The sequence below is a fragment of the Caretta caretta genome, chromosome 3, assembly GCF_965140235.1.
Source record: "Caretta caretta isolate rCarCar2 chromosome 3, rCarCar1.hap1, whole genome shotgun sequence".
Classification (NCBI taxonomy): Eukaryota; Metazoa; Chordata; order Testudines; family Cheloniidae; genus Caretta; species Caretta caretta.
The window spans coordinates 125,937,883-125,963,083 of record NC_134208.1 but is presented as its reverse complement, the minus strand read 5'-3'; positions in this window follow the sequence as shown (position 1 = coordinate 125,963,083).

The window sequence follows — 25,201 nt, the reverse complement described above, 5'->3', positions numbered from 1 at the left end:
GTTATATCTTTGTATAACTGGGGCACGGGAACTTAGAATCAAGTCAATTAGAATCCGTGGATTCTGACACCTGCTGGCTGACATGGCTTTAAGGTCTTGTATCCCTGCCCCCTGGGGCTAGGAAATGAAGTCCAGTCTTTTACTAGCCCTCCTATGTGACACCTCATTTTCACAAAGAGAATCACATCTCTCCTGTTGTTCTTCCTGTCTCTTTTGACTGAAGATGAAGATCCTAATGCCTGTCTTGAAACTGGCTCTCTTTTTCTAGTTGTTATCATAATAACTGGGCTAGAATTCTTGCTGCATCTCTAGGAGGTGCAGCACAGAAATACAGCCCCTAGGAGCAAGGGCAGGGTGTGAGTGAAAGAAACTAAAGCACCTTTGCTCTCCAGGGATTCTGGGGTGTTCCTGGGGCCAGTGCAGCACCCAGCGTCCATTTGTTTTAATTTATAGCCGCTTCCTACGGGCTGCTCCATAGCTTTGTGTATAGTACAGGGACTCCTTTCCACTCCAACATGCCAATTAATGCCACTTGTAATGGTTGTTTCTGCGACAGGCTCCTGTCCACTACAGATATTTGCCTAAGGCCACCCCTCCATTTCACAAAGGACAGCCAGCTGATTGTAACTTCCTATGAGAAATGCCCTAGCCAGATTCCAAGAACTGATCCAAAGGTGAAAGGCTCTGTAACCTGCTACAGATCCCCTGAGCCATGCAGTCCCCCTTGAACTTTGCTCTTTTGTCAGCAGAATGACCTGTGGGTAGCCACATCACCTTTTAACACTGTTCTGTTTGCTCACCATCTGAAAAACAGCCCAGCTAACTCCGCTTTTGTTTCTTGACAAGCCTTCAAGATGTATTTAATTCCTCATGATAGCCCCATTCTCACTCTCCTCACAGTGTACTGATTCTATTCTCCTTGAAATCACAAACCTGGATGAATTCTTATACAAGTAATGTGGTATGGCAAAGATTATAGGGTCAGATGCAAATGCGCAGAGAACTGCTGGATTCTGATTTCCAAAATCAAATTGTGACCTTCACTTGAATGCAGAGTTCTGCTTACAATTAGTCACAATATTGTCTCCACAAATCAAAGAGGCCATTACTAGGAAATGTTTTTAAAATAATAAAAATATCAGCAGGGTGCGCAGCTTTCAGATCAAAGAAGAATCTGTGTACAATGTGTCCTTTATTTTCTGAACAGTGCAAAGGAGATGTTAAGGGTCGCAGTTTACTACAGCTGTGATTCCCTGAGATCTTTCATCAGGATAACTAGCTTCTGTTTGCTGTGATCGGTCTTGATTTCTCCCTGCATAGTGTCCAGTCCTGACAAACGAGGTGTCTGTATGAGTTAAGTTTTCAGAATGGCATGAACTGAGCTGAGCTGAAAACTTCATCATTTGGTTATTTCAAGAGAGCTGTACTCTGAAACAGAGGCCAAAAAGAATAGTCTGCTTTGGAAGAATGCTTGTCACAGTTAATGTAAACAGAGAGCTAAAGGGCAATTAAAAATACTTTGCATTTTTCTATGACAAAAACTCCCAAAGTGCTACAGAGCCACCTTGCAGGTGGAAACATGGTGGCCATTCTGCCCCAGCAAAACTGTGCAACAGTGGCTTTAGGAACAGATGTGAAGAAGGATTTAACTATTTGAAACTAAAAACGAAATTTAGGTCTGCAGAATATAATTTCTTAAAACGGAATTTGCCAGGAGGCTGGGGCTAAAATTCTTACCCTTGTGAAAATTATCAAGAGACCTTTAAGAAAAGGCAACCTCATTTGCTCAACTTAGCAGTCTAAAAGTTCACCAGGATGACTGGCATTCATGCGCTGAATACATTATGAAACCTTGTGAAGATAAAAGGCCAGACTCTGAGCTAAGATCCTCATCCTTTCCTCTACTCAGGTAGCGCAAAATGACTGGATTCTGGCTACTCATGGCCAGCAGGGAATTTCTCTGGTGCTGAAGAACTCCCCTCTGGTGTAAAGATGTCAGAGGCAGCTCCAGCTCCTCCCTCTGCCCCAGCTCCACCCGCAGTGTAGGGGATGTGTAAGGGAGAGCAGAGATGGAGAGGGGGCATGTGGAGCTGTGCCCTGCAACATCTATCCTCCACAGATATAGGGTCCATTAAGTTCCATCACTGCAATAAGGATGCTACATTAGTGATGTAAATTAGAGGAACTCCGCATTTGCTCCAGCACAGACTGGCTTTCAAAATCTACTTCTATGTTTTAGCGAATGGATGGACCTTAATATTTAACATTTAAATCAAATGTTTAATTTTAAAGATTAAAGTTCTACTTATGAGGGTTAAGCCCAGTATTAAAGCAAGAGGGAAAATGGATTTACATTCTCCAGCATTAGATTTCCATACTCCTGTTAACATAAATGTCACACCTTGGAAGATGGCTGCTTCCAGCCAAAAACTCAGACATGTCAATTGAGATTAAAAGTACGAGGCTTACTGCGACAAAATGCTGAGCACGCTCTGTTCCCATTGAACACTGGGGTAGCAAAAGGCTCTTGGCACCTTACCGGAGACATCTTGTATCTTGCAGGGCCTGATCCTTAATTTTTTTTTAAAATACTTGTCTCAGTTTATGGATGTTGGGAGGTGGTTGTTCTCTTGTGAACTTTCCGATGGCAGAGCAGAATGAAGACAGTTTTTTCTTTCAATAGCTCAGCGGTCAGAGCCTTGGTTTATAATCTTGTCTGAATAACCAACATTATTTTTCTCTCTTGTGTTCTTTCTCTTCCTAAGTCTTCGCTTTTCTTTCCAGCAGCCCTTGGTTTGTTTTGGATGTATGACAGTTTTACAGAGCTTTTAGACCTCTTCCCCTGCCCACATGAAGAAGATAGAGAACTGAAAGGAATGGAGGCACTGAGATGAAAAAGAAAAAAAGACAGAGAGAGGAATCTTTGCAAAAGCTGAGTAGAAAAAAAAATCCAGTAATTATATTACCAAAGAGGATGATATAGCAATTTATATCCAACAGCTTGGTCCTAAATAGCCCAAACTGGAGGACCATCTCTGTGTGCTGCAAAAACCATTACTGTATTTGACCGAGTTTTGGTGAAAGCTTGAGGGCTCTTGAGGAACAGTTAAAGGGGTTAATTTGCTGCTTTGATTTAGTGGCAGGCTGAGTTAATTTGTTGTTTGAATATGATTTATTTTGCTGCTTGGGTGGTCATCATTTGTGGTTGAAAGTCTAATTGTTAGGGTGCCGAGATCTTTTTCATATGGGCATTTTAACTGTTATTTATTTAAATCTAAAAGTATTAAATTTAGCATCTACTTTGATCAGTGGTTGAATAATTATTCATGGAAGTTGAAATCCAGAATACATTTCAATATCCTTTAGATTTGGAAGCACCTGAAAATTTTAGATTGACTCAGATTAAAAGAACAGTTTGAGGGGCCCTCCTGGCTACAGGAGATATAGTTAGGAAGTTGAAATCTGCATACAAATTGACTGATCCATTCCCTCTCTACTACCCCCCACAGTGTAGTTCTCAGTATCCCCCTAATCTGTCAAGGAAGACCTACCATTGTACATAATATGGTCACTGTCATAGTAGGTGCAGGTGATGGAGATTTAGACCTGTCTAGCAGTGAAGCACAACATTACGAGTTGACATAAGAAATGTTGCCCCCCAGGAAATTAAAAAGTGTACTTTGTGTGTACATATTGTGTGCTTCTGCCTCTGCCCTGGCACAAGAAGCAATGAAAAATGTACCTAATAGCTCAGTGCTAGGAGATCTAGCAAATTATCTGCCTGCTTTCTTCCTCTATTTCAGTCTATATATGAATAAACATAAATATTGCTTCTAAATGCTGAATGTAGGGAGAATCAAAGGCTTGATCTTCAACTGGTGTAAAGCAGCATATCTCTATTGACTGATGTGGAGCTCTGCTGATTTACACCAGCTTCTCTTTTGGGGCTTGATTCTGCAACCCCAAACCAACACATTAAGATATGAATAACTCCCGTTGGAGTCAAGGCGAATGGCTCATATCCTGTAGATGGAGAAATTGACCACTGTGTGTATCTCCCTTTCGTACTATCCATCTCCTCAGTATCTAACATCTTATTTTCATTTTCTTATCACCTTCTGTGGGTCCCACCCACAAAATGGGACTCAATTGTCACAGTCACACCCATCTCACGTCAAGTATAACACAACAGCAAGTATTTCTTATTTTTTGCATTATATGTGAGTTAGGGCTGGGCAAGTAGTTCAGGTGGAAATTTGAACAAGTTGTGTTCTACCCTGTCCAAATGAACCCAAACCTTTGTGAACATGAGTGATGAGTTGTATCATAACACAAATGTTATGGAAACTTGGCGCACTAAAGCTTTTTTGTTATCTGGAGCACATGGAGGCGTTAGGGGTTCTCCCAACATTTGATTCAGAGTCCACACGTGGATGCACGCTTAAAAGGGGATAGATACCATAGGAATACCTTAGATGAATGCTCTATTAGAGAGGTAGAGAGAGAGAAAAAGATCACTAACTTGTATTCAGAAGCAAACACGAATCAGATTTATAAGTGTTCTAGTTTTTTAAAACAGTCATTCCTCTTGGTGCCATTCTCTGAGATGACAGATCCTGGGCTGGGAAATGAGTGTAAACCACACAATGAAGCAGGTCACAATCCTTACAGCACATGTTGATGTCATAGTGGTGCTGGGGTTGCTCCAAGATTGTTGGTGTTATTTCAGCACACTCTGCACTGCATGTGTCTCAATGACATTCAATTTGAAAGTCCTGGAAATGGCAGGGCTAGCAGACATGTAATGACATGTAATCCACCATTTTGCAGCTGGCTCATAGATCTGTGTCAGTGTGTTCCTGGCTCCCCTGAGCTTGCTTCACATCATTCATTACTTACCAACACATGGAGCTTCATAAAGCTGCAAAATGTCTTATATAGAGAAGCCTGAGACCTGACGATGGATTTCTTACAACGTGCAATGTCAGTCAGTTGTATGGAGACAGTAATAAGCGGATCTTGCAGACAAAGTATCTTGTCAATCCACCATTTGCAGATTTGCATAAATAGAGCTTTTGAGGGGATGCTTCAGAGTGGATCCATAGAAGCTATTTCACTATACTGTGTTAATCTGTTTGGAGCAGTTTATGACATTAATAGTTCTGCGGCTCGGTTCGGTGTCGTTCTATGAGTAGAGCGCAGTGCTCTCATGAAAATGGATATTCAGATATGAAATTATTATAAAATTATTCTTTCATTTACTAAAAGCATGGACAATAAATTGGTAATGGGCACTCTCTCCTGGCAGCCCATGCTGCACTCAGGATACTTTTCATTAAACCAGGCAGGATCTAAATCCATCCCTTCTTAGAAGCTCCCAAGTTGTGATTTCTGTCAATGTTGCCCCCTCTGTGTCTTTTGGAGACAAACTGATGCATTCTCTGCTGCTTGTGATATTTCTCAGCTACCAAGGCTTCCAGTAATTAACAGCACACTTGTCTGCACGTTCCTGCTTTGAACATTCCTTGCTGTTAGGCTACCATGCCAAATTCTCCAGGGAATCACACCCTGTTGCCCAGCTGTTCACATGTTAGGAGTCCCTCTGGATTTACACCTTTGCAGTGGATAAAATAATTTGGCCCTTGGGAAACTGAGCTGGTGCAGATAAAGTAAAATGGACTTGAAAACTTCTCCAGTCCTGTGAACTAACCTAAGCTGAATCTGGGGGAAAAGTGGGTTAAGACCTTTTTTGGTCACTTTCACCTACCTCTGCACTTTCTGGTTCTGATCATAAGTGAAAGCAGAAAGGACCCATAACTTCTGGTTTGGCTAAGCATCACTTGGCACAGGACATAGCAGCGAGACTCAAAGGTGACTTTGCAGCACATATATGCCTCCTGATACTGGGGCCAATTGTGAAACCAGCTGTCAAGGATGGCTTTAACTTGTGCTAGCAGGAAACCGCCCCCAAGGTGAAGGCAGCATTTCTGGCATGAAGTGTCCATAGTGAGGGCCTTGATCTAGGTCAGGATGTTTTCATGAAATTTCTAGTCCAGTCCTGCAGACACAAGTAGTTTTGTTGGACCTGTAGAACCATACTCTGCTCTCAGTCACATTGATGTGAATGCAGACCTCACTGGAGTTACTCCAGATTTACACTGACTTAAATTGTGACAATTTATCCCCTTGAACTTTTTGAGGTTCTCCCTTCAAAAGAACTAACTGTTTAAGTCCATTCATGTCTCCCTTCTTCTGTCCTCAGTTGTTTTTCTTCTACGAAAATACAATAGAATCTTGTAATTGGATAAAGTAGACTAATGTTCCAGTTAAGTGGATAGCAACCATCCCAAGCCAATGGCTGTTCTGACTAAGACAAGAGATTATTTAAACAAAAATCAGTTTGAAAGGTTTTGAATGACAATACTGAATAAAGGTGGCATTACCTGTATTTTATCTTTAAACCTGAATTCTGTATTAAAAGGCAGAGCTTCGTAGCAGCTCACCAATTAAAAGTATCCCAATGAAGAGGAATATCCAGTATAGCACACTAAAACGTTGGTATAATAATCAACATTGTCTTGAATCGACTTCAAAGAGAAAGATTGCTTGCTATGAATTCACTCCAGACTCAGATTCAGACCATTGTTATGTTTCTGTGCAAACTTAGATGAACAACAACTTTTTAACTTGTTTCCAGCATTGAGTTCAATGGCTCCAGACGCTAGTCTGTGCAAGGTAGAGACAAAAGGTTGAGGTTACCAAGCCAACTAGAGGGTTTAGCTACACTACTCCCATTTGAAATTCGTTCAACTGGCCTCTCATTTTGGCTTCTTAAGTAGGTGGGGCCTGGTTTATGGGTGGAGCTTGTGAGAGTGTCCTCCTCGCCCTATCCAACCCAGACCTTATCCACACACCTGCAGAAGTTCCATGGGAATTGCTGTAGCCTCATAGTAGAAACTCTTCTGGCCATAAATTGAAGTAGCGTGTCTAGCTTTGTACCACCTACTCCAAAGCAGAAGCAGGTTCCCTCTACCCTTTTTGAGCACTGTGTCAGATGGCCTTCAGGCTTTTTATGCCTGTTGCACACCTGGTATAGATGTTGGTGATAAGGGGCTTCCATGATCCATATGATAGGACATAGCCTCAGGACCTGGCTTATAATTTGGAATTCTCTAAGGTGCTTTGAAGTAGTGGGAACGGAGTTTTTTCTGCACAATGACATTCAAGGTTTATTAATTAACTTAGCAAGCAGTCAATAATCATAAAGAATTAAGGGCCAGATTCTGCGTTCTCAGAGTACACATAAGGGTCAGGTAGAATTGGAAAGTATGGGGAATTCTCCTTTCTCTACTCCCCTGTAGGAGCAAGGTGGCCAAAACGGGTGGGAAGGGAGCAAGACCACACCTCTGACCCAGGCACACTCCATAGAGGGGTTCAGTACTGTGCAGTACCCCCAGGAGCACCGGAAGCCATTCTGCCTCCCCCTGAGGTGGGGCAGCTCCCGAATGAGGTGTTGACGAAAGACTGTGCCTCCAAGGCACAATTGAGCCCTTAGCTTCTAACCTCATTTACTAAATGTGTTTCTGCTGCCTCCTGCTTGTTTGTTCCTTTGTGTCTATCTTGGGAAGTGTATACAACAATAATAGAAACTGAAAAGAAATGTACAATGTAATAAAAACACTGATTTACTTCCCCATTCACTCCAAACAGGCGAGCTTTGTGTGGGAGTGACATGCTGGGGAAGTCAGAGTATCAACAGATGCTGTGAGCAAGTATGTTGCAGAAAAACGGGACCATTTGTTATGGCGGGGGGGACATCATGAGCCATTGCAAGAAAAAATGCAAAGCGTGAGCTTTTTGGTTGTGTGTACAATGTACTCAGAGGCACTCAGGCCCCCGTTGCTAAAGCGGGGGACTAGTCCTAAATTCATTTGTAACTCACCTGTGAGGAGAGCTTTGTCGTTTGTTCATGTGCTGCTTTGATAGTTCTACAGCTGGAACAAGCCATTTTGATATGTCATTACTGATTTGATAGCATAACCTGGCAGCATAAGATAAAGACACTTGTCTGTTCTTTCAAAATCCCATCAAGCTCACAGACTCTTTAAAATTCCAGCACTTAGAATAAAATTGGATGCTCTGTATGGAGGTAGAGAGTACTACATCTGTTTAAATGTTGAGAGAAACCACAGGGTGGTGAGAGGAAGAGATACTGACACTCCCATTAAGAGGAGGAGAAAGGGGGTATTCAGCAGAAATCACATTTCATTCTTCCAGGTTTGTTACATTAGGACTCTTTACTGAATAGCACTACACAATCAAATAATCTGCAGGCATCATTTGCTCAAAACACCACTTCCTGGTTTAATGATTGGTTGTTGAATGCTTTGTATATGCAGCATTTTCTCTTTCCTATTTTTGAGAGTAACATTCTGGCATTCAAACTTCTTTGCTTTTATCAGTGTTATAATATCTCCTGTCCAAATCACTGTAATTGAAGATTCTTTCCTGATACCTCCCAACAACTGCAGAGGGACAAAGTATTTTGATTGTATTTTGTATTTCTGCTTATAGTGAACAAGCGGAAAAGATACTGCCTGGCCTTCGCTATTGTAAGGACAGGAGATGCCCTTTTTTTCTGCCCCAACGTACCATTTTGGATGGCTCTATTTGATTGGTTTAAAAAAATGCTGCTTTTTGTGGTCTTTTCAACCTGTTGCCCTTTTTAAAAAAGTTTCAACCCCTAACATTATATCTGAATAAGAAAAAATGTACTTAGAGCAAAGTAGTATGTTTACAGGCTAGTTATGACATTTATTGTACAGTTAACTAAGGGTGCCAATCATCAGGAGCACAAGGTACCGAAAGAGCAGAGCTGCTTTTACTGCCATTGGGGAGGAAAGTACTCATGTTTGCACCATCTCCACCCTGTAATTACATGTCCCTTTAAGGCCTCCATACTGTAATCAACGAAACCCAGTGCTGCCCGGGTTACATAGTAAACAAGCCTTTGGAGTGGGGAGACGAATATAGAGTTCTGCTAAAAAGAGCGTTAGCTTTTTACCTGTGTACGTGCCTGCATTTACTTCCACAAGATACTACAAAGAATGGCCTTACACCTTGTACTCAAGTGCACGGCAGCTAGTGCCTAAATACGTAGGCACTGATTGATGAAAACACCCCTATTCAGGAGGGGTATTTAAGCATCTGCTTAGGTTTAATTGAAATTATTGTGATTTAAGGACATGCTTTAAGTTAAGCATGCACTTCAGTGCTTTCCTGAGTCAGCATCTTAGTTTGTAACACACAAGTATAAGAGCTCTGTGGGCTACAAATCTCATCTGAACTATTTAACTGACTGGTAGCTAGATATTGCTTTTCACTTAAATGCAATCATGGTATGATGAATCTTAGCGTCAAATTCTGCCTTTCTTAGCAAAGCTATATTGTAGGTGTTTGGAAATGGTGTACAGTGCACCCTTTATTGCAATGGTCAGCACACAATTGGATTTAACAATGACCGAAAGATAGATTTTAAGTGACTATAAGTAGCAGGCATAGAGATCAAAGTTGGTTACCAAAGAAATAAAAATTTAAATGCAGTCTAAATTCTAACTTTAATAGACTAAGCAAGATCTGAACCAAACAGTCTCTCACCCTAATAGATGTTACAGGCAGCTGGGAGTTCTCAATACTCAGACTGAACTCCCTTCCAGCCTGGGCCCAATCTCCCTATTTCCAAGTGTTTTGTCTTCAAGATGATCTTCCAGGTATTGAGATGGGGGAAGGGGGAGGTCAGGAGAGGCCAAGTGATGATGTTACTGTCCCTCTTTTATACTTTCTTGCATCCGCTAGAAAGAGCCTTGCCCTGACGTGGGGAGTCAGGCAGTTCCTATTGCTTAGGCAGTCCCCATAGCATGTGTGCCCTTTCTCAGGAGCCTCTGGGAGGGTGGATTCTTCTTGATGGGCCATTAACACCTGTCTGGTCAGTGATAGCTGCTCCTTTGTTGCAACTGAAAGGCCAGCTGTAGGAGTCTCCCAACCTCACAACATACTTCACTAATACAGGTAGCAGCACTGCATAACTTCACATACAATGATAGTACATACAATCCAACAGGATATTAATGTTCAGCAAATCAAAACTTCTTAATTGATACCCCACAAAGCATATTTTGTACAAAACATATCATAATCATGTGACAGTGGTGAATGTGGGGGTTCCAGGGTGCTACTTTGAGGTACAGAGCATCACAAAGACCATGTGTCCAGAAGGGGTGGTGAGGAGAGGGGGAGATTGTTGTTGGCCAGGAAGACCTTTTTTCTTTTGGTGTGTCTGTTATGGAGGTAGGGGAAAGGAGCCAGAACTCCAATTCATATATAAGAGCTTGTCCACACAGTGCCTTAATCCACACTAGCAGGGGTGTAAATTCTAATACGCACCAGTGTGTCACACACTAACTGGCCTGCACCGATACTGCTGATGCACACTAAAAGTTCCTTAGGGTGCCTTAACATAGTACTTTTTGAAATGGTTTCAAACGGTAAATGTAGTACATTTCAAAAAGTGCTATGTTAACACATGAGGGAACTTTTAGCGTGCACCAGAAGTGTCTGCAGGGGCCAGTTAGTGCATGACACGCTGGTGCATGTTAGAATTTACACCCCTGCTGGTGTGGATTAAGGCACCATGTAGACAAGCCCTGAGAGTGTTAAGGTTAATCTCCATTTATTTATGTTTTTAAAAATGGTGGGGCAAATTCTGCCCTTACTTATACACATGCTCTCCAGTGCAGCCAGTGAGATTGTACACGTTACTGAGCATAGAACTAGGCCCAGTGAGTCCATATGGAGATTCAATAGGTTGTGTTCCCAGGTGTTTTTGGAAAACAAACTTTTTCAGTTTGTCTCAATTTATTTTTTATCTGGCACAAATGAAGACCTCTCTGAAGACCACTGATATTCTGCGCACATTCTTTTATAGCTGCTTACCATGCAGTCACACAGACCTCTGCCTATCTTTTAGTTAGTTGGGTTACTTCTGTATTGAGTGATTTGCCTTTTCTTTTTTTCTTTAATGCACCACTCCTCAGTTCTTCAATAAATTTGAGATTTTTTTTCCCATGTGAGAGGAAGTGAATCTGGAATCCAATGTCTGAAGCCGACTTGTCTTAGCCTGTGAATTCATTAAGACAGTTAGGCCTGTATGAAAGGTCAGGAACAGTAACCTTTTCAGCTTTACCACTCCTTAATCTCATTAGCTACCTTGAAAAAGTTACTGTCTGTCTTTTGGGGGAAGGAGCTTTGTTATAGCATCTAGATAAAAATAGCAGTTAAATCAGCTGCAGAGCATCTGTAGCAGCTTCCACAAGGACAGAACAGTTTCATGCAATTTCTTGAACATATATTTTGACTAGAAGTTTGGAATGATGGGGGAAAAGGGCACTAATTAGGCCCAGTTTGGAGACTGGTCAAAACTTATGGTGAATAATATTTTTGCGCATAATCTCCAGAGGCACCACCTTCAAAGGTGACATCACCATTGTCAGTCAGTGAGCGTTGTCTGACATAATAGTGTGTCACTGCTGTGAATTTAGTACAATCACCAATGGCAATGATACTCGGGGGTGGTGGTGGGGAATAATGGTCAAAAGGTAGGCATCTACTAGTTTCCAGATTAGGTTATAAAATACAAAATACACAACCTACCCCCCAGGCTCTGCAACACCTCCGTGCCAGAAGTTGGCTTCTTCCCTCCCAACTTGTTTGCTTTGTACTTCTTGGTTTTGGACTTTCTGCAATATTACACTATAATGAAAATGAGAAGACTTAGAATATGATCATTTGAATGTGCTTTCTGTTTACAAGTACTTCCCTTATTTTGAGATCAAAATCTGAGGCCAGAGGCAGAAATGTGTATTAAGATTATATTTACAAGAAGCTTCTTGAAGTTACTATAGTTTATTTAAACACTGTCTGGGATTGATTTTCCAAAAGGAAATGTAGTTTTCACAAAATTGAAATTTTCCATGGAAAAAAATAATTTTAATGAACATTTAAATTTTTTCTTAGGAACATCAAAATTAAATATTTCATTTTTGTGTCAGTTTGAACCAAATCAGAATATTTACGTTTTTGAACTTAACTGAAACATTTAGTTTTGAATCAGTTCAACAAAACATTAAACAGCATTTTCCTCTCAGCACATTGCCTTACCGGAGTTGTAGTTCTGGCCCCCATTCACTCATATATATCCCCTGAAGGATTACATCTCTTATAAGGTACTGATTTCCTTCTGACCCAGCTGTGTGATGCATCAGTGGAATTACCTGATTCTGGTTACAATATAGAAGTTGTAGTCCAGCCAGAGAGCCTGGCACAAAGGGGAGAATGTGGAGCATGAGAATCCTGAATTACAACTCCCATAATGCAAAGCGCCACAATGGGAAAATGCAGCATAATATTGAAACCAAGTGTTTCGGGTCATTTCAACAAACCAAACAACATTTCAATTTTGTAAATGTTAGAACATTTTGTTTGGACTGAAAATGTTGAAACAAAACACGTCAACATTTCCAAAGCAAAACTCTTCAGAATTTCCATACTGTAGGAAACTCTGAAATTCCATCATTTTGTCCTGATATCTGAGAAAAACAAATTTGAAATGTCAGCATTTCCTATGGGGCAAAAAATCTGAATTTTGTTCAGCTCTAGTTAAATGTCCAATGATTGGCAGGATCTGGCCCTTAATCTTATTCATAGTGACTAGTGCTTTGTGTGTGGTCCCAATCAATGGTACAATTAATACAATAGCAGATTAATGATTAAATGAGAAGTTGATATGGTCAAATTCCTTGTGAGTTCTGAGGACACAAGTAGTTCAAAGTTCAGAGATATCCATGCTTTGGGATAGATATTCAGGAGAGGCTCTGTCCCTGTATTTATATTCCATTCTATATAGGTTCTTATGCCACTCCCATCACTGTATTATCTGAGTGCATTAATCAACATGATTAACATCTGACACTTGAGGTTTGCTTTTTCCTCTCATCCACTTCCAAGCGGGAGGATCGTGTGTGGAGTGTCTTGTTCTAGGATTTTCTTTTAAACGTATATGATGCGATGTGTTTATATTAGAAAGGGCAAGGTCAAAGAAGTGCACTTTGCACTTGGGATGGAAAATGTTGAGGTTTGTGATGGTCTTAGTTCCTGGGAGAGTTCCTTCCAGTCTCAGACAGCTCCTGAGAAAGCATGGTCTCCTACACAGATGAACTTTATCCTTACAATAGAAAGTGTCACTGTGCTGAGGAGGGAAGTTGTCAATCAGGGTCTCCATCTCGGAACTCTAGATGATCTTTTAGATATCCTGGGCACAGGTCACTGAGTGCCTGGAAGATAAGGACTGAGTCTTTGAATTTGATTAGACAGTCTATGGGAAGCCAGTGTTAGAGAGTGGAGGACATATCTGATGTGATCGCAGTAGCCCATGTTGTGGAGGAGATGCACCGCAGCATTCTGTACTAGTTGGAGTTTCCTAAGGGCTGAAGGCTTCACGCATGGGCTAAACCTCCCCTGACCCACACCATGGTCCTGCCCATGTTCCCCTGGGAGGCCCCGCCTTCCCTCCCTGGCTAACATGAAGCCTGTGAGGGCTCAGCTACAGCTGGAGGCCTGGACCTCAGGACTGCCAGGGTTGGCACTTGGGCTGGCCTGAGACGGAGGGGCATCGGGCCAGTGACCTGGCCTGGTGCTTGGGAGCGCTGGTGGCTCAGCCCAGTGCTGGGGTCACCCCGGCGCTTGGGGGGTATGCGTGGCCGGGGTGGGCAGGCTGGGGCTTCTCTGGTTATGGGGAGGGGGCAGCCTCGGGCTCCTCCAGCTGCAGGGGGGTTTGGGACTCCAGCATGCGGGGGCGGGGATGGGCCTTGGGTGGAAGGAGCAGGGCAGGCTGGCTAGCCTCCCCAAAGTGGGGTTCACCCCCCACCCGTGGCTTCATGCCCAGGTGTTGCACATGGCTGTGGTCCAGCTGAGAGTTGATGAAGCTGTGGTGGAGCCAATAGAGGGGTGAGGTGGGGGTCACCTTCCTGGTGCCCTTCAGGTGTATGTATGGTGCCTTATTTCAAGCATATTTTTCAGTTGAAAAATGGCCTCTAATGACATGTCACTCAAACTCCATTTCCTTCTTGAACATGGCACAAGCTCCATGTATTACAAGGCTTTGGTGTAGCCACATAGAAGACTTTAAAATATGGTTTTAATATCAAAACAGTAGACTGGTCATAGGTTCCAGCAGGGCTTATATCCTTGGCTTCAGTGGCAAAACTCAATCCCTTTAAAAATCAAATATATGGAGTGTTTTAAGCCCCTGATTAAGATGTCTTAGAGAAAATTACACCTATGGAAGTGGGGAGGATAAAGGAAGGAGGAGTGGGTAGAAAAGGCTGATGGAAAGCAGCAAGAACTCATCAATTATTTTCTCCCACTTTATAATATACAGATTTTTTTTTCAAATTTCCATATGCCTTACTCTACTATATTATTAAAAAATGTCGTAAGAGCCCAATGGTAATAACACTGTCCTGTATATCTCGGCATTCTGGTGACATTAGCAAGGATTTTCTCTTATCGTTGGTAATTTTGCACAACCCCTTCATACTTTTTTATTCAATTAGGGATCCCCTAGAATTAATTGTTTTTAATTCCAATGCCACCAGACCAAATTTTCAGTTACCCCTTCCCACCCTTCTTAGCCCATGGAAGCAGACAGCTTATACAATTTGAACATTATTTTCTCCCTGCTGGATAGCTGTTAGCCCCACATATATGTTATCAATTTGGAGCATTGTCTTTTAGTCATTACCACACAAATGTAAAAATGGCCAGGAAATGCTTGTTTCTTTATGTGGCAGTGTAGTAGAAAGGGAGCCTGTGACATAAGGCCTTGTATCGGAGGCCCAGTGTGAGACCTGAGGCCTGAACTAAAGGAGTGGTCAAGCCTTGCTAATATAATGTCAAGATAGCAAGAGACTGGCTCTGAGCAGAAGTCAGGTTCTGCCCGTGGGCAGGCTCACAGAAATGGACAAGAACAGGGCTGGTATTACAAAAACACACACAAGGAGCCAACATCTGACAACAGACAGAAAGCAGCTTTTACAAGCAAACTCAGTCTTTTACCCAAGAGTCTTTTTCTGTTGCATGCAGAAATCTTTACAGGCCTTGTATGCCTAGCTTACCAAAATTAAACAATAATAAGCCTACCTAGTGAGACCCCTATCAAAATGGTGTCTGTGATGAGCAAACACAAAGGTGACAGCCACTGTAGGGATCAGGTGGGCTGGGGCAGCCAGCATAGCAACAGCAATTAAGCAGGGGGCTCTAGGGGCCTGATTCTCCATCACCTTGCACTCAGGGGCTCTCATCTCGGTGCAGCTCTGGAGGGGTGTGTGGTGGTACATTAAGCTACTTTTACGCCCCTCATCCCAATGCCCATGCGGCCAGCCAAGGACGTGGTCATTCCCAGTATAAGTTGGAGTAGTCTCTGGGCTGTTGTAATTTACACCCTGCTGACCATGGGTCCAAATGGCTATTCTGGTAGTCAAGATAAGGAAATGCCCCAACCTCACCCCATGCTATGTCATTTGAGGATTCTCCCTCCCTTCTCCCACCTCTGCCCCACTGCAGATATCCGTTGGGGTTTGGATCTGGTGGCTTTCCAGTTGGTATGTGTTGCCAGGGCAGTGCAACCAAGATGAACGGGGGCCAAAATATGGCTCAGGATAGTAAGCTCCAAGGATACAGGTCTCTGGCATTTGAGACGCACTCAGTCCATGTTGTGTCAATCAGCTTACTAACCTTTTCGTAGGCCAGCCAGTGATGGGTAGCATAATAAACACATGATCAGGGCTGACATTCCATCCCGTAGAGGACATGGATGCATATACAACTAAGCTATTTCCAGTACTTTATAGCACCAACCAAAGCCAGCTCCTGAGACATCAGCCAATCCTCCTGGCTTCTGAACAAGAACAAAAAAGCTTTGTCGCATTCCAGTAATCCACCAGATGACGATGAACAGTCTTTCTCCTGCCAGTGTGCAGCTTATGAGGCTGTATTTCAACAGGCACACACAAATCCCCCACTAAGGTCAGTGATGACAGCACTTGCCTGCTTATGGAATGCAACAGCTTTCAGTTGCTCATTTCTCAAACAAATAATCAGATTCAAGTCTAGTTATTTTTTTTAATAGCTGAGTTTCTTCTGCATTTCTCTCCCCGCCCCATCACTGCTGTCACATGCTCCCTCTTGCTCTGGGGTTGTCTCTTGTTAGAATAAGTGTATCAGATCACACAGGATACATTCAGAGTGGCAAAATGTGCCACGCCAGGTAAAATACATCTTCTGGCCTTGTGCACCTGTCTCTTTACACTGTTGCTACAGGCAAAACATATTTTTGCTGAGAAATTTATTTTTATTCAGCCTTGTGCCCAGCCAAGGAAATGTTAGGAAAGCAAAGGAGAGCTTTTTTTATTCCAAAAGAAAAAAAGCAAAAAGAAAAGAAATCCTCCATTGGACAGCCTTACCATAGCATGTGTAAGCACCTGCATTTTAGATTTTAACACGATTGCCATAGACTAAAGGGGAGGAAATGTAAACAGAGGGGTCTCCTCACAGAGCAGTGTCTTGATTGTTCCATCAGGCAAGTGGAGCTGCTGCTTGTAACCTTATACCCCCCTCTGTGGAACAGGCTGCAAGGACATCCAAACCCTGTGAATCAATTGGAATCTGTGAGAAGCCATGTGTTCCCGGAATTCCACTCCCTGCAGTGTTCCTAATGGGCATTTGAGGCTTGTGCAGGTAATGGCTACTCAGCAGTCCCCTCCAAGGGTTATCCCCATGTGGAAGGTGCTTTTTTGCTCTGAACTCTGCAGGGACAGTATAAGTTTTATGCGGGGTAAAACGGATTTATTTGGGGTTTGGACCCCACTGGGAGTTGGGCATCTGAGTGTCAAAGAAAGGAACACTTCTTAAGTTGCTTTCAGTTAGCCTGCAGCTTTGGGGCATGTGGTTCAGATGCTGGGTCTGTGTTGGAGCAGACTGGTGTGTCTGGCTCAGCAAGACAGGGTGCTGGAGTCCCAACCTGCCAGGGCAAGAAAGCAGGGGCAGAAGTAGTCCTGGTACATCAGTTGGCAGCCCCAGGGGGTTTCTGTGAGCCAACCCGTCACAGTGTGCACAGGTGGCCCCCTATATACCATACACATAATTATGTCCATATTACAAAGAAAGCATGACACATATCTGGTACTTATCCAAGGGTTGGATTCTGGAGAACTTGCCAGAAAAGAGAGAATTACAAAGGGCAAGAGAAGGTTTTTCCAGCTTCTAGCTTGTAGAAGCAGCCCCCTTTTCAGCTATGCTGAGTACAGCTCTGAAACTGCCCTGTGCAGACTAATTACACATCAGGTGAAGGTGGGCATTAATTGCAACAATGTATCACTTTCTACTGTTCCCATACACTTCTAGGCCATAGGAACATAGTGACACACGTGCTCTTCAGTTTAGCTCATGTGCACACATTGCGTGTTTTTTGGAATTAACCTGTTTATTTTCACTGGATTAAAACATAAAGCCATGTAAAGCATGTATCCAATGTTTCATTCACAGAGTGATGCTGAATGCAGGTTAAGTGAACAGGTGGAAGTTTATTAAACCCTGTGCACTGCTCTGTCCAGGGAGCTGAATTGCTTCCAGCCTAATTCCCCCTGTTCCACTGATGTCACATCAATAACAACCCTCCAGGGAATATGGACCCTCTGACTCCAGTTCCACTTGCATCATGATACATCTTCCTTATTTTATAAACATTAAAAACAAATAATTGACACCCAGCCTCCCATTCCCCATCCTTTCTGCCTGAGGCTTCTGGAACATAGCTGAGTTCAAATTTTGTCTTTACCACAGACTCAGCTAGTGATATAGTCTTTGAGATAGTTTGGTCTTCTCAACAGGTGACAACACCAGGAGTGAGTTATCTCCATCTCCTAGTCTAGCAAACTATTTCTGTGCGGAGATTTCTGCTTTCCTGTGAGGTTAGCCTCTGGATGGTTCTCTGTCTCTCTGTAGGATCTCTCTGGGTGTTATTGTGACACTACACCCCATATTCTTCATATGATTATAGCATTATTATGATGTATTTTATGCAAGATAAGTCATGTGAGGTGTCAGTGGAAAAGTTATGATTTGCTGAACATGATTATCCTATTTGTATGCATGTATCGTTTTTTTTATCTGGAGTTATGAATATTGACTAGGGATCTGTATTTCAAATGGGCTTACTCTGGAAAACACCCATAGCCAGCCTTTCAGGTGCAACAATGAAGCCAGATGGGGCTGATGACCCATCAGCAAAACCAATGGACCGTGGAATAGCTTAACCTTCCTGTGGGCACTTCGGCCAGTCTGTAAGCAATAGCTACTATAACACTGCAAGGTCATGTGACCAGGCCACATGATTCTGGACTCCATCTTGAGATGTCAGTATTTTTCCACAAATCAGTCTGGGAACGAAGTTTTGAATCAAAGAGTTCCTGCCATGTGCTAAAGCTATATAAGGCAGGGAGTGACATCATCGGTGGTTCTTCATTCCCCACACAAGAAGACACCTGGAAATACCTGAGGAACAAAGACTGAACTGGGGGAAGTGCTGGACCCAGGCTAAAGGGATTTCTAGCCTGTGTTTGAAAGACCTCGGGATTCCAAATGTAAAGCAAATGCAGCTTGCCCCTTAAGAATCTACAAGTCTGCCTGTACCATCAGTTAGGGTGAGAATCTGCTATTCATATCCAATCTATCTAAGCTTAGGTTGCATTTCTGTTTATTTACGAAGTAATCTGCTTTGATCTGTTTGATAGCACTTAGAATCAGTTAAAATCTATCATTTGTAATTAATAAACTTATTTTATGTTTTAATCCAAACCAGTGAGCATTGACTGGTATGCTTGGGGAAAATCTCTGCTTACCACAAATGTGCATTGTTCTCCTCACATTGAGGGAGAGGTGGACTGGGTATTAAACCCATATACTGGCCAGATTTGACCAGGGCAGGATGGTACTGCTCTGGGGTCCTAGGCTGGGAAGCTGGTGGTTAGAGAGCCTGTGTGTAACTGCAGCTGGGTGTATTCCTACCTGTGTGAATGCTGGTGAAAGTGCAGGCTGGAGGGCTTTGCAGCTTGTCACAGCAGCACAGTGTGAGAGGGAGCCCAGGCTGGTGGGTCAGAGGGCTCAGTGTACCCCAGTTCCAGGTGGCATCTGTCACCGTTGTGTCTGCTGGCTTGTAAATGTCTCCTTTCCTTTTGAATCACTTGTCCCTCTTGCATGGTTGCCTTGTTTGACTCATGTGCCACTGTACCCCTGACATCTCCTTTAGTCCACTTCTTCTGGTGTCTCTGTAATGGCTGGATCCTCACAAGAATGCCTGTCTCCAGGGCTGGTAGGTCCTTGGCTGACCTGTTGTACTCAAATGGCTGCTTTCTGATTGTTGGTTATCTCCTCTCAGCAGCATCTCCAGCATTCTTGCTGCAATAGGTTTACCTTCACTGATTGCAGGATTTTGGTCCTTTGTCCTGTCAGTGCCTGCAATGGGCTGTTTTGACTCCCCTACAATGGGGTAGTTGTGTGTACCAAAAATGCTAACAAAGGATCTGAACCACAAGAAACAGCCCTGTGTAACAGTCCCTAATCTGTTTTCACAGCGGATACCATGTTACCAATTACTCTGTTTGCTGGGAAGGAGTTGTGGTGGTCAAACTCTCATATGCGTGCAAATTCCTTGAATTCTGCCAAGGCATGCTGGGGTCTCTTGTTGGAATACAGTGTCTGGAATGCTGTATTGTGCAAAGTGAGCCTTCAGTTTGGCAATCACTGATTTGCTGCTTGATTCAGGCATGGTACTGACCTCCAAACAGTTTGAATTGTAGTTCACTCTAATCAAATACTACTTTTCACTGAAGGCAAATAACTCTACTCCTAGCTTTTCCCATGGTCAGGCAGGCAGCTCATGGTAATGGAGTCTCTTTCTGAAGGCAGTTATCACATGACCAGCAGGTGTCACACCCTCCTATCAATAAACGGAGTTGTATATTCGTTTCTGGCAACTATACACACTCTGAAGCCTGGCTAAGACAGTTGTCAATGCCCATGTCTCAAGCATGTATTTTTTTGCATGACACACCTACGTAATGAGGCAGGGACAACAGCTCTCTGTCCTTGAAATATGATTCCATCCTGCACACTCAGGTCATTCTTAAGAACATAAAAATGGCTGTACTGGCTCAGACCAGTGTTCCATCTAGCCCAGTATTCTGTCTTCAAACAATGGCTAGTGCCAGATGCTTCAGAGGGAATGAATAGAACATGGCAATTATAGAGTTAGCCAATCCCAGCTTCTGGCAATCAGTTTTAAGAACATCCAGAGCATAGTGTTGCATCCTTGACCATCTTGGCTAACAGCCATTGATGGACCTATCCTCCATGAGCTTATGTAATTCTTTTTTGAACCCAGTTATACTTTTGGCCTTCACAACATACCCTGGCAATGAGTTCCACAGGTTGACTGTGCATTGTATGGAAAAAGTACTTCCTTATATATGTTTTATATATGTTATATGCCTATTAATGTAATTGGGTGAACTCTGATACTTGTGTTATGCAAAGAGACAAATAACACATCCTTATACACTTTCTCCATACCAGTCATGATTTTATAGACCTCTATCATATCTCCCCTGTTTGTCATCTCTTTTCTAAGCTGAACAGTCCCAGTCTTTTTAATCTCTCCTCAGGTGGACCTATTCCATACCCTAATAATTTTTCTTGCCCTTCTCTGTACTTTTTCCAGTTGTAATACATCCATTTTTAGGTGACTAGAACTGCATGCAGTATTCAAGGTGTGCGTGTACCATGGATTTATACAGCCGCATTATGATATTTTCTGTCTTATCTCTTTCTTAATGGTTCCCAACATCCTGTTAGCTTTTCAGACTGCCTCTTCACATTGAGCAGATGTTTTCAGAGAACCGTCCACAATGACTCCAAGATCTTGTTCTAGAGTGGTAACAGCTAATTTAGACCCCATCATTTGAACATATGGCTCTGCTCCTACCAGCACTTTTGTTTTGTCTTCTGGCCATTCTGCTAATATCACTCTCTTGGCTGTCTGTGGTTGAGATCCTTTTCTGCAGCCTCTTTGATTTCCATCAGTTGAAACTGGGAGATAGTTCAGCATGTTAATAGATTCAGTGCCTGATTCCTTTCCCCCAAATCACTGATGCTGCGTAGATATGCCTTGTTCTGCATGTCCACTAACACTGGTAATCATCTCGGATAATACCTGATCTCTACCTGGTAGTGCTAGAGGTGCATCAACATGTGCCGCAATCTTTTTGGAGTACTAAGAAGAGGCTTTGCCATGATTGTCTCTAGGATTGGGGTCTGATTGCACTTTTACTGAGTGGCCATAAGTGTACTGATGGAATTGCTCCACTCTGCACATGGAAGTTCATATTATCGCTTGTTGCTTTCCTGTCCCAACAGCTTGAACTTGATATGCCCCTAGACTCAAGAAAGTAAAGATGTCATCACCGCTGTCTGATGTGCCATCCCCATCTTGTACAAGTCTGACTGAATCTTTCTGGGACCTTCCTCTGCTCTTGCCCATGCTGCTAAAATAGTTCAACTGGCCACATTCCTTGCAATGCTGTCTGAGTGCTGGGCACTTCTCCTTTGGGTGCTCATGATGTGTCCCCTAGTAAATGCATCTTGCTATGGGTATGGAACCCTGGCCACCTGCTCTCCTTTGCTATTGTCACACTGCTTGTTCTTCTGGTGGTGCTGTGCCTCCTAGGGCTTTCACCTTTCGCTTAGGGCTTCTGCTGCACACCCCATGTCTAAGCAATTGACTAATGTGAAATTGCCTTCCCAGAGCAGCCGCTCCCTCAAGTGGTGATTCCAAATGCTGCAGACTATCCTGTCCCGAATCAGGGAGTCCATCAAGTCCCCAAAATTGCAGGTAGCAACCAGTGTGCATATTGCACACTTTTGTTTTGCTTTGGGGAGCAACAGTTCCCCAGGGCTCCTAGGACTGCTGTGAAGCTTGAGGAAATGGTGAGCTTCAGTGTGCTGCAGATCTCTCTGCCTTGGTCTGCAACAAGATAAAGTAACTGTTTTACCATCCTGCTGTTGTCATACTCCTGCAGGGGCAGGTCTGTGTACAGCTTGAGCTCCTCCTTCCACCAGGTCCATCACTGGGCTAGGCTTGTGTCTGCAAAATTCAGAGCTTTAGGGGGCTTCTGACCTAGTTCCATATCTCACTGCACCAGCTGCTGCACTGCAGAAACCTCACAGCTCAGATGCTGCCACCATGTTTCATGCACGAGTGATGCTGAATGCAGGTTAAATTGAACAAGTGGAACTTGCATGGCTCTATCCATGTGGTTGAGTAGCTTCCAGCCTAATGTCCCATGGTCCCTGTTCCAGAGGTGTCCCATCAATTACAGTTCCTCCAGGGAACATGGCCCCTCTGACTCCAGTTCCATTATGATTATGGATACATCTAGCATTGTCTCCTTATTTGTTCCTATCCGTCTCTCTCTCTCCCTACCCACCTGTGTTGGCTTTCCTTATTTTTGCACTTCACAGGAGCTGAATGAGGATCAGAGGTCACTGCTGTGGGCCATTAAACAGCTGTTCAGCAGCAAGTGGGAACGGGATGATGAAGACTATCATTTGTTGCTCTGCAATGGAAAGATCCTGTAGGGAATGCTGCTATTGATAACAGCTCTCCTAAAGCTCAGTGCCAGCCATTTGAAAAGGAATCTGGTGGAGGCAGACATAAGAAGTAGAAAAGGAGGACTTGTGGCACCTTAGAGACTAACAAATTTATTTGAGTATAAGCTGTAGCTCACGAAAGCTTATGCTCAAATAAATTTGTTAGTCTCTAAGGTGCCACAAGTCCTCCTGTTCTTTTTGCGGATACAGACTAACACGGCTGCTACTCTGAAACCCATAAGAAGTAGATTATTTTGATATGTTATTAGATAGTTATTAGATAGTATTGCATTTATCCCAGTGCCATGCCTTTGACTCCATAATATGTCAGGGGACTTGAAAAACCCCAAGTGAGATCTTCACCTCTGCTCCAGTACCTTTGTGCCATGTGAAAGGACCGAGGCAGCATAAAGGGGACTTACATGTCCCATATCCAGCCAAGATTCCCCTAGTGCAGGCCCTTTGAAGAAAGCCACAAGACTTCTGAGGACCCTCTCACAAACTCCGGCATGGGGACATGCTGGGAATGGGAAGGATGTGCTGGGGATGAGATTTCAGTGCTGAGTTTTGATTCCAGGCAGCACTGTGACCCAACAGGCAGCCTGGGCAGGCTTCCATAATTTAAACAGGCCCCAGGGCTGTATAAGTTATGTTGGAGGCCTCTCCATCCCTGGAACGGCCCAGGATCAGGAGTCTGGGTGCAAAGGAGGTTTAGAGTCAGCTTAGGCCCTCTCTTCCTGGGCTGAAAGTTCTGTGCTGCACCTCTTAGAGACACAATATGCAGCAAAACTCCATAGTGTTTAAAAACAGGAAGGGAATTATACTGTAACTCATTGAAACTGTAGTGGGATAATATGTAGGTAGAAAGTAACTACCCAGGTTTACATTTGGATGGGACACTGGTGTTAAATATTCCTGTATCTGCAAAAAATTATATTTGGATTTTTAATTAATGACCACAGTGATCAAGAGGTTGGTTTTACATCTCATCTGAAAGATATAATACCTCTAGCAGTATAGTGCCATTATATTGGGGCGTTGGTTCTGTACTGAGTAACTTAGATGAAGAAGTGCCACTTACTCAATCAACAAATAAGTCTTTTATTTCAGTTTATGGTTTTGCCCTAGTGGCCAATTGAAGAGAAGCGTATTTAAACAAGGATTTCTTACTCGCCTATTTCCTGTTCCTGCTGGATTTAGTAGTGAAATGCAAGTGCTGAACATATACAATGTGTTTTTCATAACAGACTGTGATGTCATTGCAGAAGCCAGGTCACGAATGAGACATTGCTTGTTTCAGACATTTGTGTTTTACATAATTGCCAACAAAATGCAGAAGGTGTATTTGTGTTTTGTAGGCACATTCTTTGTTTTTTCAACTACCCTCCATTGTGAATAAAGGCAAGTTTCCTTTTAAACAAGTGGTAGAAGAGGTTGGGGTCAATTACAGGAGTGAGTGGGTGAGGTTCTGCGGCCTTCAGTGTAGAAGAGGTCAGACTAGATGATCAGGATAGTCTCTTCTGACCTGAAAGTCTATGAGTCTAGTACAGATGAGGGATTTTTTTTTTAATCTGTTTCAAGGGTACACTTGAAACCTTGTTTCTCTGGAGTGCAGAAATAGATGAGTGGCACAATATTGTCTGAAGCAAAATGCTGAAAACACTTGAAGTTCTTACCACATCCTCCTCTAATTTAATATGCAGAACAAGCAATGTATACGTACTATATCCCAGGAAAAGAGATGTTTGAATCTCATCTGCATACATTCCTCCCAAATTATTAACAACAAAGAGGACTGAGGAAACAGTAACAGAACCCATAGAACATGCTGGCAAGTGGTTTATTGGAGCAATCAAATGTAAGGTGGTGGTGGTGGTGGGGGGGGGTTGTGTCAATAGTTAAAGAAAAAGGCAATCTGTGTGTCTAACAGAGGATGCATTGCTGCACGATATATAGTCCACAGATCCATTCAGATTTGACCAAAATTGTTGTATTGCATCTATCTCACTTGTTGTTTAACATTTATTGAGAGCACATTTTTACTGCTCTGGTTGCAGGCCTGAAAGGCTGAAGAGAGAGAGAACCATTGAGCATTTCCAGAAAACAGAGTTAAGTTTTCCAAATTTTACATGCATGCAAATACCTCTACAAATGTTCAGTCTGGGGCACAAGAGGAAGATTGGTGCATCTGGGATTTTCAGAGAAGTGTAGCTGGTTGCATGCAGAACATGCATGCACTAAAGAATGGGTGGGTGCAAATGGGCTGAGCCTTGATGATCACAGCCTTTATTCAGAACAGTGCTGGGTCCACTCAGGTTAACTTGGGTGGTGCATGCAAGCTAGTCATGGGCCAGGAAGGTGGAAGCCAGGAGAGGCTGGAAGA